The following is a 14,953-nucleotide window of genomic DNA, read 5'->3' as shown; positions in this document are numbered from 1 at the left end:
GGGAGAGACAGATGAGGTTGCTATCCTACTAGGTCCAGGGACAATTCTGATAGCGTAAATGTATAGAGGAAAGTAAGGGGAGGAGGGGAGGAGATAGGAAAAGGGAGAAGAGGAGAAAACAGAGTAAGCAGTCGAAAAGAGTGGAGAAGCAAGAGGGGAGAGCGAATACAATTGCAGAAGTCAGTACTAACACATCATGTAAAAATGTGTGTAAATACAACGTCAAACGCATTCTGGAGAAAAGTAATGTACCTTTTCTGGGAATCAATATTCTGAACTCACTCTCTTTGCTGCATATGTAGTGAGGATGGAAATTATAAGCAGCAGAATATTTTAGGAATTCGCTGGCCACCAAGCCTCATCGAACAGTCACTGTGCATCTTTCACAGCCCACTCGCACATTCACTTCGACGCCTGCCTCACTTGCTGGCCACACTGCCTGCTTCACTGATCTCCGAGTCATTCGTGACCCGGCCTGCCTCCTTGGCTGCTCAACATGCCTTGTTTAGAGAGGCCGGTATGCCCCATTTCCCTCTCACGCGCCATCAGCTGCTTAACCTCCTTTGTTCATTTCCCATGATCTCCCACATGGGTTACCATGAGCCTACTCATGGTGACCACATACTATCATTCGCTCATCACTTCCCTCATTCACTAGCCTTTATTGGCTATTCTGCCTCACTGGAAATCTCACTTGCTTCACTAGTCACTCTGACACTCCCACTGGTCACTCTCCATGATCAATAGGCTTCCTTTAGTGCTTGTTCACCCAGCCTCCTTCACTGGGTCACTATGTCGTGTTCACTGACCCCCTCCCCCACACACACACTTCACCCAGTCCCTGCTGTATCACATAGCTTGCTTGCTGGGCAGCAACTGGTCACCCTCCCTCCCTCAACATTCCCCGGCCATCCGACCTCTTTCACTCAGCTTCACTATATCACTGGGAACCGATCCTCACTCACTGGGCCACCTTACCTTATTCTCTAGTCACCCTGCCTCACGCATTGGTCAATCAGCCCCATCCAGCGCCCATTCTCCATTCTTCACCCCTTACTAGCCACCTTGCTCCATATTCCCCCACCCTGCGTGTAATAGCTGATTTCAAATTTTTCGGAGGAGGATAGCACTGGGGCAATGGCTGGTCTTGGAAGCAAGACCACTCAGAGAAACAGAGGTTCGAATCCCGGATCCATGCTTGGAAACCAAACTCAGACACTGTATTAGGTATTGGGCAGGTTATAAAAAAACAATAAAATACATTAATGTGCTAGACGTTAGCTGATTCATAATTTTCTAGCCCCTCTACCTAATTCCACTAGATAGTCGCCATTGTTGGTGCTGTTCTTGTAATAATATGGATACAAAGATGATTAACTGTTGCTCAAAAGTGATCCGGTTTTCTCAAGGTGTGGGGGGACAAACATTTTAGGACAATCATTATGCACTGCCTACCATGTAAATTTCTGGCCGTACCAGGTATAGAATCCTGGAGCTAGGCCTGGTCACAAATTAAATAAAATGTATTACATAAATGAAATGCAAATGAAGCCAGGGCCTTCCATGGAACCGAAATAAGATAAAAACCAAGAAACATTAAAAACAAAACCATGCGAAGAAATAATAAAATAAGCTAATGAGAGAGAGGACCCAAAGCATACGTACAAGGCAAGACACGTTTAACATTGTAGGAGTGGCGGCCACTCCCCACCAGAGCAGCATCCGCCAAGCAACAGTTTAGTGACTGGGTACTTTCTACTAATACTGGCTGAGAACTAGATGGTCTTGGACGAAGCCTGCTTCATGCCAGAGGAGATTTTCCAGGAAAGGCATTAGCACAACGCCCCATTGAACGGTGCACATTTTTCCAAATTTCACAGTACTAGAGAACCATTCTTGAAACATGTTTTCCTGTCTGTAACTTTCTCAAGTCCCCTTTTTCAGTATATCTAAAATGAAAGGCATGATTGCAGAAAAGAAATACAAATAACATAAAACAAATTTTGATAGGTTGCTGCATTCGTGATAGTAAGTAATGACCCCATTGGTATGGCAAGGCAGATTAAGAAAGGTTGTGCTGTGTATGTGTAATCTCTGTGAGAAATGCGAGCTAGAACAACATGGCGTTGGTGCGCAGCCATGTTGGACACTCATCTCCCATCACTGTCATAAAAGCCTGCGTCTTTGCGGGCCTCGCAGAATAAACAAGCATTTCAGTAGCGAAAGCAGAGCAAGGTCACGTAACCACATAGATATTATTGCTCAGTAGACTTGCTATGGAGAATAATTATGGTATTGTCCACTGAAGGACGAATACGGGAAGAGAGTCGGAGTGCCCTGCAGGTGCATGATAAGGGGTTCTGAGAATGAATGCGAGGAGAGGGGCGCTGTGTTTTTCCACTCCTGACTGATTTTTTTCCACTCTCTGCCCATTCCACTTGTGATCTGCTCTTCGATCGAGGGCAGACACAACTGAGAAGGGTGGGGAAATGCCCCCATTAAAGAAGAGGACATTCTGTGGCAAAGTTAGTTAGAACTTGGACCCCCGGGTGATGCAGTCTCGCTGAGAAAGAGGATGCTCCGCATCAGACCCCGTTAGCACGAGTGATCTCTTCGCCTACCTGCTCAGGGACTAAGCAGTGTCGTAGTGGCCAAGATGATGGTCTTTTATGCGTCTTTACTAACGGTGAAGCAGTTTATATCCATATTTCTATATATCTAAGTGTATGTTTGTTTAGTATACTAAGTTCATATATACATATATTGTGTGAATAAAGGGCCTATAACGAGCCATTTGTTTTATTATAACAATTAGTCTACATGTGATTTCTTGCCTGTCTGAGTCCAATAACTTCTTTTGCCTGGGGTCTGGGGAAACATAAGTGAAAGTGTTCTCACGTGGCCAAGCAAAAGCAAAACATTTTGGCGCTGTGAGCAGGGTCTTTGTGCTTATATTGATCCCAAAGGATACTGCTAAATACTTCTTTTGAAGGGAAAGTTTTGGATTCGGAATGGGGTCTTTCTTCCTTTAGGGTGGCAAGGAGAAAGGCGGAGGAAGAGGAAAGGGAAAGAGAAAAAAAAGGTTTTATACGTTTATGTCTGGGTGTTGAGGTTTTTGTTTTAATAACATAAGGGAGGTGTAACATTCATTCGATATAATGAGTTCCCTGTTTAGGAAAAAAGGTAGCTCCACTTAATGGGTGTGTGGAGCAGGATTAAGTGAGACCTGGGATACAAGTATAGGAGAAGCGAGCCCAGCCGAAGTGGAGAAATACTTGCATCAAGTATCTATGGAGAATGCATCAACAAAATGCGGAATTACAGGCAAATGTTGAAAGATTGTAAAAAGAAGGAACTGCGGAAAAACAAATTGTGTCAATGCAGCAGCTCCAAATGAAATGATATCATGATAAATATCAGGCAGTTGCTGAGCGAGCAGCAGTGAAGGTTGATCGCTATAAGTATCGGCAGAGACGAGGAAGTGTTAGCTCATGTAAGGTAGCAACAGTGATTGCTTCGGCATGTGTGGATTGGGACCCCGATCAGTGGGATGCGGATGTGTTTGATAGTACTACTACAGATAGTGGTTCCAAACCGGAGGTTGTATCCAAGCCGGAACTGGCTCGTAAAGAGGTGATGGTTAAACCTGTGCTACGCAGGAGGATGGGTCATCATCCAATGACTCCCGGAGGAGGGCTTGTGGATATGACCACACTGGAGGATTTTTCACAGCAAGAGGTTGGGGAGATTATTAACTGACTGAAACAGAGGGTGTGGGTGAATTTTTGTTGCCACGGATGGTTCGATTATTGATGGAGCGGCGGCGGGTCTCTTAGTAGATGCAAGGGATTCCGCTAGATGTTTACCTTTAATGCAGGAAGTCCAGATTCAGGAGGCCCTACAGGCAGGCCCTTCTGGGATGCTAAAGGTGAGCAGGGACAAATGTCTCTTTTACAGTTAGCGTCCAAAGGATGTAACCACAAGTACCCGATCACGTCGGATTGGCCGACAGATGATAAAAAATTGTACACGTTGAAGGACACTGTTCAGAGGGTTAGGGAACATGCTATGAAGGAGGCCATTCATATGGTAACCCCGCAGCACATGGGGCTGGTAAACCTATCTGTTTCTGCTAGAAATGCCCTTATTCGAACTGCCCCTCTGGCATATAAAAACATCATGATGACGTTATTGGTGGGAATGACGAGCAAAATAACTGATGAAGTAGTGGATGCCATTAGACAATTGGCAGATCTGGGAGAATGGGAAAAGCTGGATGAATGAGCAAGAGTAAGGGAGAGGGAGAGGCATACTGAGAAGCGCACTCCCGGGAAGAGGTTTGCCAGCTGTGACTCCCGCGTGTCGAGAAAGCATATGTTTCTGGCCCTGTTGAAAGATGGAAGATGGTGTGCCTCGAGAAGATATTGATGGGATTGAAACACGAGAAATATATTTGTTGTATACAAAACGAGGTCTAGATGGGAAAGAGCGGTACAAGCAAGTGAAGCGACAGGAAGTACATAAGTCGAAAAAGGAGGGGAATCCCTTTGGTCGATCTCCGGAGGGGGGAGACGATGAGTCTTCTGACAAATCTGTACCTTCCCAGCCGACTTATGCAGACTTACGAAAGATGTTGAGTGCGATGGTGGAAAGGGAATCTAAACACTCTAAATATGAATAGGATGAGGGTCGAACTGCGGTAGCAACAGCTCATGTTAAGGTGGACAGAAGGCCTCATATGAAAGTGAACTTATTTTGGCATTCAGGAAATACACAGGAGGTTTGAGCCTTAATTGATACCGGGGTGGAGGCCTCATTGATACATAAGAATCCTTCCAGATTTAAGGGAAGACATTTTATGATTCCGGGATTCGGAGGCAAGGAAACCTCAGCAACCAAACAGAAACTGACATGTAAATTGGTCAGTTGAAAAGAGACACATATCAGGTGTTAATTGTCAACCTCGCTGAATATATTATTGGATTTGACATTTTAGAGGTATTGACCCTTGGATTAGGGGGTAAGATTTACCAGTTTGGGGTGAGTGCATTTACCTGTACACCGGTAGTGGTTGGACAATTGAGAATGCCCCTGTTGCAGGTTCCGATATCTACAAAAAGAATGGCCATGAAACAATATCAAATTTCTGGAGGGCAGAAGGACATTTCAGAAACCATCAAAGGGTATGTGGAAGCTGGTGTGTTGCGTTCTGTGACCACGGCTTTGAATAATCCTATCTGGCCTATTAAAAAAACAGATGGTACCTTCAGAATGACAGTTGATTATCGCGAGTTGAATAAATACACTCCTCCGTTAGTACCGGCAGTACTGGATGTACAAAAATATGAGGGGACATGCTAAGCAGTGTTGAAGTGTTGGATTTGGCAAATGTCTTCTTCAACGTACCGACTGCGGATGAATGCCAAAAGCAATTTGAATTTTTGTGGAGTGGGAGGAAGTATACATTACATCGTTTGCAATGGGCTACATGCATAGTCCAACAGTCTGTCACCGGCTCGTGGCGGAACACTTAGACAAGATCCCATGCATACCGGATGTACTGATTGTGCATTACAATGATGACATATTGATTCAAGGTAAAAATTAGCACTGTGTTCAAGTGCACTTAGATCTCATTAGAGAAGGATTGCGCAAGGAAAGTTGGGAAATGAATGATGCTAAAACCCAGGGTCCAGCAGAGACAGTGTTTTTTCTGGGTATGCAATGGCACAATGGGCACCGAGAAATGGTGCTGAAAGCAAAACAAAAAATCTTGAAGTTTGTAACCCCTAAAACTAAGAAACAAGCGCAACAGTTCATTGGACTGTTTGGGTTCTGGAGACAGCACATACCACTCTTGGGGCATATTTTAGTGCCTCTTTACAAAGTGATGCGTAAAAAAATTAATTTCGAAAGGGGTGCTGAACAGGAAACTGTGTTGGCCAAGGAGCGTTTCAGAAAGTGCTTGATTTATGGCCATCGATGAATGGTGAGGTGGAATTGAATGTATCTGTACAAGATGCCTATGCCAACTGGAGCTTGTGGCAGAAACAGGACCTGAAATAGATGCATTCGTAAGTGTAAGTGTTCTCCTCGCGTGGCCAAGCAAAAGCAAAACAGTATGGATTCCACAGGACGCCATTAGCAAATATTTCCCTTTCTAAATGTTGTATCCTCCTCCTGTGACGTCATAGCAGAGGAAAATGGAATGCATATCAGCTTTGGTTACTTCCAAGTACGGAGATACAGCATTTTCTCTGGCAGATTATTTGTTCACATTGGCGGGCTGCTCTCATCGTTGGGATCCTATGTTTTAAGTTTTAAATAGATTCGATTGGCCTCCCCTCATCACCCTGGCCATTCTTATTAATTGGAACAGTGCATGGGGTAAACAATGGATGGTTCACAGGGGTTCTACATAATATAAAATTATAAATTGCAGCTTTCAGCTGCATGTGTTCGACCTTGGAGGTCCATGTGATATCATAGACAATGTGAACTTGTCACTAGAACGCCTTGGTAGAGTATGAACACGTAGTGAAAAGCTACCCTTCGATAATATGGCTTACTATGGCTTCCACAGCTGCACAACCATCCATGCCTCTCAGCATGAGGATGCTGCTCTTTTTAAGATACCCGTTTACCTAGAGTCTCTTAAACAGGTTTTCACCTCAGCAACGGCATTTCATTGACGCTAGTTTCATATTAATTTGTCCCGAAGCAGAGAAGAGAAGGTTTAATTAACAATGGTCTTTTTGAACGTTCCATGTGCAAATGGGGGTCGCTCCAGAGTGACAAGATAGGGGAAGGGGTGATGATGGTGGAAGAGGGTAAAGGCTCACAAAGTGTGTGTGTGTGTGCGTGCATTCAAGTGTTCACCATTTTCTTCTGGTTTAAATTCAGAGGTTTTCAGCCATACAGGAATTCAGAAAGGATTGGCAGAATGAGATCACCTTCATCCTTCCCTTTTCGGGCTCAAGTACAGAAGTAGGTTACTGGACGAATAGCACCAACTTGGGAAAGTAGTTTGCCGCAATATTGTTCTTTCTTGCAGCTTGAGTGAGTCAGCAGAACAGTGGGTCCTCAACACTAGAGAGCGATTGACGAGTTTGGTCCGGAAACGGTGGCTGGCTCTTCTGGAGGCTCCATGGGTGATGCATGGAATTACATTTTTGGAAAAGGAGCTTGAGGGTTGTTTGTGCAGTGATCTTGTGCACCCCTTCCTAACCACCCCGAACCTCCAACCCCACTTGGGCCACCATGATGACAAAATTCTTTGGAAACGTTGCACGTTCATAGCACCACATTCCGAGATAGTTGCACCTTTTCTGCCAAGTATCTGCGCCATGTGCAATTTCTTCTGAGTCCCTCCAAAATATTCTTTCACTACAGTTCACTTCAATGGAAAGTGCCCAACAGAGCACGCGTTCACCAAGAATTTTGATTTCAGAGGATGTTATTTGCAACTTTGAAAGGTTGACAGCGGTGAGACAACAAGTATTACCTTTTTACAGTGTAATGTGGAGAGTGTAGGTATCGCTGCAATGTCGTTTCCAGTCCTTGAGATAGCCCAGGTATGAATTGGGAGACATATATCTGCTGTTTTCCCCATCTACTTTAACACTGCTTCTCATCCTTCTACAACACAATAAAAGATTGCAGTTTATTAAGTGCCTTACACAAAAGGTGTTGCTGAAAAGTGAAGTGAGCATCTTAAAAGGAGCAAGTGAGCAGCAAGTGTTCAGTTATGAGAACTACACACTACTTTCCACTAAGACTTGACTTTGAAATTCAGTGACTCTCATTGATTGCTTTGTTCCCTTTCCCTGATAGGACTGATAGGACAATCATATTAGACTGCACATCAAGAGGTAATCACCTCACGGTTTGAAATTGAGCCTTTTTGACTTGTGTATCACCTATTAGTGGCTTGTCAGAGCTGGGAATTGTGGGCCAGTGGCAGCCATGTTGATCTGCATTATCACCAAACCACTGTTCATTTCCATTATCCCCTTGAACTATTTCCCTCTCCTACTTTCCCCTAAGTTGTGTGGGGTACATTTACCAGCCCAGCCGAACTCCCCTGCACTACCAAACTGCATTTTCAGCAGTTATAAGAAGAATGGCGGCACTGGCCCTGCTGAGAACATATTCCCTAGCACCAAACTGCATTTTGCAGTTACAAATATAATGGCTGCGCTGTCTCTGTCGAGCACATATGGGGCGAAATGGAACCTGGAACACCCCGAGAATGGCTGTAAGTATTTTCTTCAGGTGCACCAAAGAAAATAATTCAAAGGCAGCACTGCTATGCTCAAAAAATGTTCTGCGTTTAAAAGGACTTTTGCACCGGTGCTATTTTCATCTTTTCAACATCAGCCAGCCTGGGTTTTAGTAAAACACAGCCATGTTCATCCATATTCAGGTTGCACACCAGCAAATGTGGGCATTCCTCACTGAATGGCATGTTGTGTCAAGCAAAATCTGTGAAGAGCAGAGAAAATTGTTTCAGGTCATACGGCAAGCATTTACTCTTGCAACTAAGTAACACAGGCCAAACTCTTCACAAGAAGCTCTCTCTCTCTCCCTCTGCTTATGTCAGTTGCAAAGAATGCTTGTGTTGAACAGATTCCTGTGTATTAGAAATTGACCAGAACTATGGAAATGTTCAGAATAAAGATGCGAGGAAAACCGCATTTGTAAAGTAACATCCAAGAAAAATTAACCCACGTGTAAAACTGTGCTTTTGCCAAGCAGGAAAATGCCTTTTGAAAGTGAAATGTTAAAATGATGTCCTGTGCTTGTACAGAAATGTGATGGAAGATAGGATTTTGCTCTAAAATATACATGATGATTATTCCCAAAAGGACTTGGTTTCTGTTTAAAGTAAGAAAATAAAATAACTTTGAGACCAGCAGAACAGGTTTGGCAGGCACTGACTCCAAAGGTGCCCTGCCTCCCATGGGAACAGAATTACCTTCCCTAAGTGGACCAGTCCCCTGGGCACATGAAAGGGGCCAAGGTGGAGAAACTAGCGACCTTGTCAGACTTCCTGGCATTGCTCTAGCCAGGAACAATGGATATGGGGAAGTGGCCTTGTCAAAGGCAAGTGTGAAATCCTTTGACACCTCTTGTCAGCTTCAACTGCCTAGGATCAAAGGTAAATCCATGGCAACCCTCGGCAAAGCTGACTAGAGCATGACATTTGGCTGGGGGTTTGAAAGGAAAGCCTACTTTGGGAACAAAGCCGGCCCATGTGATTGAAAAGACTTTTTATATCAAAGTATTTATTTCAGTAACATAAAGAAGCAGTAATGTAAAATTTTGACAGCTTTAATGTAATTTTTGTGCCATTAAAATGAAATGATGTAAAAACACATTTCTGGAAAAAGCGTACATGACACGGTTATGAAACTTAAACGGAAATATGCCCAACGCTGTTAGGCTCAGGTGTATCTATTTGTAGGATGTTTGCTAAAATATTTTCCATAGAAATTGCGAAAGAATGCCCGGAAAACAAAGCAATATCACACAAACTTGGCATTTGGACAGGAATGTTCCTTGTGAAATATGGAATCTGCCTATCTAATTTTCCTGATGATGACATTTGTGAATATAAGTGTTTCATGTCATAATTGATTTTGGCAAAAGTAACTTTGGTAGAACAAAGCATATTGTAAAAAACACGCACACGAAAACTGAGTCACTTCCTTCAGTCCCATCTGCTTGCATGGAGGCGGCGACATCCTCAGCCTGACCTATCCGATTTTTAGAGGTATGTCTAGCTTAGTTCTGCCCACATAGAACAATCCTCTGATGTCATCCTGTTTATAAAAGGAGGAAGCTTAGGGGGAGTCAGTACATTAAAAAATCCAGACATTCAAGAACCATTCATTCCAAAATCAACATCCAGAGATCCAGACATCCCACATTCACCCTGCAAGATTCCAGATTCCAGTGCCCATCCAGAGGTAGCAGATCCAGGCAGAACCATTGAACCAGGGAGTGCCCTGCTGATGCACCCCGCTGTCTACTGTGACCAGACTCCGGTTGCCCCGCTGTGTCCCTAGAGGCAAGCCCAGCTGTTGCCCAAGTGACCAGATCTTTGTCCCGTGTCCCGATGCCCAGCTGGTTGTCCAAACTACCCCATCCAAGTGCTTTTTGTAAGTATTACCCCTCCCCAATATCAAAACACTGCATCCTTTACTATGTTACCTTGCCATTTGTCCAACCCTACAAGAAACCCTATAAGAAATCTTATAAGTGCCCTAGTAACTTCTTAAAATTGTTAGAATCCTCTGTGTATCCTGTCCTTAGAAAAATGTGAGTTAGTCTCTAGGTGTTAGCGCAATTCTTTCCAACTCGTTCAGTTAACTGTGTAAGTCCCTAGTATTATTTGAAGTAATTCCAATTTTGTCTGTTTAGCTAATTTTTATGGCCATTTTGCTATTTTAAACCCATGAACACAGCTATTTTGCCATGTGTGATTCTTGCTGCACTGCTTTTCCTTCCAAAGTCGATTTCCTATACTGTGTGCCCGTTGTTTAGTACATTGCCTTGCAGCTTGCGAGTTCTCTTGCTTCTTTGATACAGCAATACACATTCTTGCCTTATTCATTCAACCACACATGTAAAATTACCATTCAGTAATTCCGAGTGCCATTTTGCTCAGTTTTCAAGGGAGCTCAATACGATTTTTGCCTCCTATTCAGGGAAGGTAGGTCCGATTTTTGCATAGTATACCTTACTCCTTGCTACTCCACTCTACCCACACAAAATCCGGTTAACAGGGGGTTAAGGGAGTGTTGCAGGGGGAATGCTTAACTCTGGTGCCATTTAAAAGCACTACTCAAAAGTAACCTTGTTTTCTTTCAATTGTGCATTGTATATCCTATGTTAGAAGGTTAAACTAAGTGTATACTATAATTTTCCTGTGTAATTATCCCCACCTTGATGATTGCTGGCCTATATTGAATGTGTTTGATTTTATTCAAAATTAAAATAAATACATATTTCATTATTACACATATACCGGTCTGGTTCATGTCCATTGCGACAAGAGGGGTGTGAGACGGGTTGGTTGCCTTCTCAAAAATTGAATCTGAGTGAAATAAACATAAACGCGTTTTATTGTGCGCCGCGTACATGGCCAGTAGCAAATGTCCTGGTCTGGAGTGTGATGCATCTTTAAAATCCTTAACAGCTGCTGCCCTTCCTTTTCCTACCCCCCCCCCTGATCCACTGTTTATTCGTGCGCATCACCTGTCGAGCCACCCTCCCTGCCGGCCCTGGCTCCAAAAGCAAAGAGGCCAGAGAGTTGGCAGGAAAGGGGTGCACAAAGAAACTGCATGTCTCTATGTCCTGTGCCTAGCTCATCCTCAATACCAGTTTGTGTGTCAGTAATATACCATTGCTGATTCCTTCGCTATGCAGAAGCATACAACATATGATGGCAATATGTGTCAACTGTGTGAATACCAGAGCTTTTGATGGAAACACCTGAAAATCATATCATGGCATTACCTGCTGGTAAATTTTTAGAGTAACTGTGCATCTCTTGGGATCACATGACAATGGTATACCATTCATTTGGTGGCAATTCCTGGTAATGCAATGACCATACAGATGCGCAGCATTAAGAAGAAGGGCGTTTGGTCTTGCATAAAAGGGCGACCAGGCTTTGAAGGTGCTGGAAAGTGGTAGGTAGCATTCCACAAAGCACCCAAATAAATACATATCACACATAGGGAGAATGCATGGGTATTAATGTAATCCCACCTGGTCATTCAAGTGGTTTATGGTGGATTTACCTGCCTAACTACTGTCTAAACACCCATGTATACAACTGCAAGCCAATTACCTAGGTTTGGGAGTGATCTTTGGAGGAAATTAATTTGTGTTTTTAAGTTTAAAGATTTTATTGGATGAAATTAGGCATACGAGGCAAATTAATACAAACATCATATATCAAGAATAGCGGCAATGTAAAGACCAGACATAAAAGATGTAATCAAGATTAATACTAAAGTAAGCCAAGTATCCTTATATCGTATTGTTTCAAACAGCATTAATAACTTTTAAATATGAAAGGGGAAAAACATTACAGACAACAAGTGAAAGCACCAACTGGACAAAACACAAACAAGAGGAGGGAGAAAGGAGGGGAGGGGATGAAAAATTGGGTACAAATAAAACTGGCATTATTACAGGATAATGATTCACAGGTTACTGATGAGAATCTACAATGGATAAATAGTCATTAATAGATTACCATTTCAACTGATACTTATTTAGTTAGTCAGGAGTAGATGCATTATGGCCTTCCAATCTATGAATTTTGCAAATAGAGTGCCACCAAAATTTGTAATGTATATGACTTAGGTTTTTCCAGTTGGTTGTGATATTTTGAATTGCTACCGTTATGCATAAATCAAACAGAAATCTAGCATGTTTATTGATGGAATTGTTGTGTAGCATGGCGTTGCCTAAGACAAGAAGATCAAAACAGAAGTCCACAGAAAGGTTAAAAATACGTTTGATGGTATTCCACGCAGAGTTCCAAAATGGCTGGACATAACGGCATTCTATACACATATGCTTAAAAGAACCTTGAACCTGCAAGCAATTATCATTAGGTGATAGACCACATTTGAAAATGGTTATAGGGGTAATAAAGTTCTGTGATGAAAAAAGAAAAAGGTTTGAATAAGGCTAGCAGAGGTGGTGATTTTAGAGATATACCGCCATTGGGCTGGGGGGGGGATCAGCAAAATTGATGGTCCAATAGTAAGCAATTTTCCCTCCACTCAATATGAAGACACTCAATCATCGGGGTAGACGAAGTAGTTAATAGGATGTTGTAGTAGATAGAGGCTGTCGTATTAGAGTTCAGAATATGGAGCAATCTTAGCGCATTAGGATTATTGGATCTGTACATTAGAATTTCAAAATGTTCTACAATTGCAGCAATAATTGTAACAAATTGCATTAGGGATGAACTATGCATATGGAATTTGGCAACAAATTAATCAAATGCAATGGGAATTCCACAATTAAAGAGTTGATTTCAAAATGTAATGCCTTTAGAGAACCATGGACTCCAAAATATTTATTTACCTTTGATTTTAATCAGGGGATTATACCAGATGAATGGGGATATAAATGATGATTGCTTAGCTATGTAAGGGAACAAAAACACCTTAAGGGAAAGGATAGATTGATGGAAACAGGAGTATTTAGTGAATTCATTTTTCCCTTTAATAAGGTAAAAGTCAGCAAGGGACATTGGGGAAGCCATAGCTCTCTCCACGCACACCCACTTAGGCACCTGAAATGATACATCCCGAGAAAACCACCAGTGTGTTTGCTTAGCAGTGAAGGCCAAATGATATTTTCTGAAATCGGGGAAGCATGCCCCTCCCTGGGAGTTGGATTTTTTAAGCTTACTAAGCGCTATTCTATGTTTCTTTTTCCCCCATAAAAATCTGAGATAGGAATCTATGGATTTGAAAAAGGAAGGAGAGAGTGGGATAGGCAACATCTAGAGAACATAGAGTATAAAGGGGGAAATCATCATCTTAATAGATTCCAGTCGGGCCCACCAGGAGAGATAAAGGGGGGACCAAGAGGATACTAGCTCTTTGACTGTAGCTAACGTACTATCTCAGTTATGTTTATGAATATTATTGATAGAAGCAGAAATGTGGATACCTAAATATTTGAGTCCTTGGGGGCATCATTTCATGCCTAAAGTACTAGTGTGAAACGGGGTTCAGTGTATGTTAAGTGGGATAATTTCCGGTTTGTCAATATTACGTTTATAGCCTGAAGCTTCCGAGAATCTAGATATAATATTAAGTAAATATTGGGCACTTTGTTGAGGGTTTTTAAGAATAAAAGTACATAATCGGCATATGCCGCTGTTTTGATATGGAGATTATTAAATGAAATTCCCAAAACGTTATCATCTTGTTTTATAGCTTCAAGAAAGGGTGATAAAGCCAGAATAAAGAGAATTCGAGATAGAGGGCAGCCCTGACTCATTCCTCTAGATAAGGGGAAGAAGGAGGATAGTTGACCATTTACAAAGACAGCAGTTTTGAGGTTAGAATATCGGACCTTAATCATAGAGAGAAAAGGGGCACCAAAACCGTGTCACCTGAGCGCCTGGAACATAAAGTCCCATTCAACTCTGTTGAAAGCTTTCTCTGCATCGCCAGCTATCGCAGCATAGGGATCACTTGATTTGTTTAAAATGTATATGATGTCTAGAACTAATATGGGAGGAAGACTTTCTACCTTTTACATATCCAACATGGTTTTGTTTAAGGAGATTGGGTAGGAAAGGAGGAGTCTATTGGCAAGAATCTTGGCATAAATCTTACAGTTAGTATTAATAATGGAGATTGGACGGTCCCTCTAAAAAAAAGCAGCGGGCCATGTCATTTGAAATGAAATGAGAATAAAGTTTGTTAAGTTTGTTAAGCTTAGCGACTAAAAGATTTGAAAAATGGGCAACAAAATCAATGGGAAAGCCATCCAGTCCTGGGGCCTTACCCTTTTTAAGGTTTTTAATAGCCAAATGTATTTCATGGGCAGTAATTGGAGCATTGAGTGATAAAAAGTCAGCTTGAGGATAGGAGTTACGAGGCATATTGGAAAGGAAGTCATTAATAGCAGGATTAATAGGAGGGGCTTCAGAAGTATATAAACTGGAATATAATTTCTTAAAGGCATGCACAATTACTTTATAGGAGAATTTCCTACTTCCCAAGTGATCACTTTGGTTTTCTCCTTCTTAAGTTTAAGGCAAGAAGTCAATGTTTTACTAGTGTTATTTGAGAATTGGTACATTTTAGCTTTGTATTTAAGCAAATTAGAACAAGAATATTGTGTAATAATTTTGTAATACTGAAATCTTAGTTTCAAAATGTCTTTAAGGACTACAGGGGAG

This window comes from Ambystoma mexicanum, chromosome 5p (genome assembly GCF_040938575.1).
Source record: "Ambystoma mexicanum isolate Mex_15411 chromosome 5p, UKY_AmexF1_1, whole genome shotgun sequence".
In the NCBI taxonomy this organism is placed as follows: Eukaryota; Metazoa; Chordata; class Amphibia; order Caudata; family Ambystomatidae; genus Ambystoma; species Ambystoma mexicanum.
This window is presented reverse-complemented; position numbering follows the sequence as displayed.